This window comes from Maylandia zebra, linkage group LG13 (assembly GCF_041146795.1).
Source record: "Maylandia zebra isolate NMK-2024a linkage group LG13, Mzebra_GT3a, whole genome shotgun sequence".
Taxonomy (NCBI): domain Eukaryota; kingdom Metazoa; phylum Chordata; class Actinopteri; order Cichliformes; family Cichlidae; genus Maylandia; species Maylandia zebra.
The window spans coordinates 30,909,873-30,911,549 of record NC_135179.1 but is presented as its reverse complement, the minus strand read 5'-3'; the positions used below and the strand labels follow the sequence as shown (position 1 = coordinate 30,911,549).

Here is a 1,677-nt window from a genome sequence, read left to right as displayed (position 1 = left end):
GCTGCGCATGATATAGCGACAGCCTCAGACCAGTGGTTACTTCTATGGAGTATGGCACAGCAGATGCCAGGGCCAAGTCACTATCCGTCCTCCAACAAGTCCGCCCCTGCAACTCAGGAGGGTTTAAGGAGATCTGCCCGTGAAAATCTCGGGAAGCCCCCACCTCGATATACTTAGTAGAGTGCCCGAGGACGGGCTAGGAAAAAGTTGGGGTGGGTGTTACGGAGTATAGCATGGTGGGAAAGGACGGAGAGAAACCCCCCCCCCCCCCCCCCTAAGTTTTGTTGGTTTTGTTTTTGAGTTTGTTTTGGATTAATTGCATGTTTTTGTGTTTATTTACGGTTGTTGCACCTGTGTGGGAGGGGAGATTTTACTCTAGCCCAGCTGCCAGTGAGGCGGAGTTGAATACAGGGAGCGGCTGATTGGAGTTCCTCTTTATAAAGGGGAGAGGAAGCAGGAAGTGTTGTTGTTGTTTTTAGTAGGACCTCGGTGAAGCAGGAGAGCCCTGGAGATCCAGGACAAAGTGTGCGCATTTTTAATAGAAAGGATCTTTTTTTTTAGCCTGGCCTGGTTTTTGCTTTTAACGAAACGGAGGACGTGGAAAGGAGGACGTATTCCTATGGAGCTGTGAGAGGACGTGCTGGAAAAGAGAGGACGTGCTGGAAAAGAGAGGACGTGCTGAAAAAAAAGGGACGTGTTGGAAAAGAGGAAAACGAGCACTAGACTGGAGACCTCCTGCGCCCCGATAAGAAGAACTGGACCAGCTCGGGGAAGTTTAACTGCCGGGAGGTAATGTGGAGACCCAGCCTCGAACAAAGTTAAAGCCTGAAAAGGTGGGTGGCAAACCTGTTTTAGGGAGCTGCAGGATTGATACGGTTGGTTGCGTGTTCGTGCAGTGACCCTCTCTCCCCTGTTTGTAACTAGGCGAAGAACTCGGACCGCGGTGGTCTTTGGGCTTTGGATCCCTGGCCGGGGTTGTCTTCAGCCGGTAGTTTGCCTAGAGGAAGAACAAATAAATTTTGTGTAACCCATTGCAGTGTGTGCGCGGTGGTTTGTTGCTGGTCCCTACTAGAATTCCTATTCTTTTTGCACGGAGGCTCTCTTAACAGACCTCCCGTAACATGTATATTACTGTAAAAATATCTGTTATAAAATTAGAGATTTTTTTCTGCTATGTCTCTAAACTTTGGTGCAACCTGCTAGCTAGCTTCAAAAAAGCTAAGACCTAAATTCAGTCAAGACTGGTATGTTTTTATATGACTGCATGATTCATGATTCACTCTTTTATACACATACACAGATATGGCCTGAAAAGACTGGTTAGCCAAATAGATTAAATGTGTAATATGTTATGCAAAAGGAAAGTTCTGTCACAGACATCAAATCATTTCAATTCCCACTTGCTGAAAGGATATAATGTATTATAATGTTTATAATGCAGTTCTAATGATGCCATGAACACGTTTAACATTCCAACTCAACATCACAGTTTTTCACCGAATGAGCTTATGGATTGTGGGTTCTGATTTGTCTCACTGGTAGGGTTGCCAACTGTCCCTTAAAAAACGGAATCGTCCCGTATTTCGAAACAAAAGCACACGTCCCGTATTGAGCTAATAAGGGACGCACTTTGTCCCGTAATACAGAGAGAATCAAAAGTAGTCTATAAATGTTTAT

At 45.4% G+C, this 1,677-nt stretch overlaps 1 long non-coding RNA gene across 1 annotated transcript; it reads left to right on the top strand.

Annotated features, from left to right (window-relative positions):
• Positions 1-557: 557 nt before the first annotated feature.
• Positions 558-1,031, top strand: LOC112435778 (uncharacterized). Its single transcript, XR_003024793.2, has 2 exons — positions 558-833; positions 925-1,031. It is a non-coding gene; the product is annotated as an uncharacterized LOC112435778 (long non-coding RNA).
• The last annotated feature ends 646 nt before the right edge of the window (positions 1,032-1,677 follow it).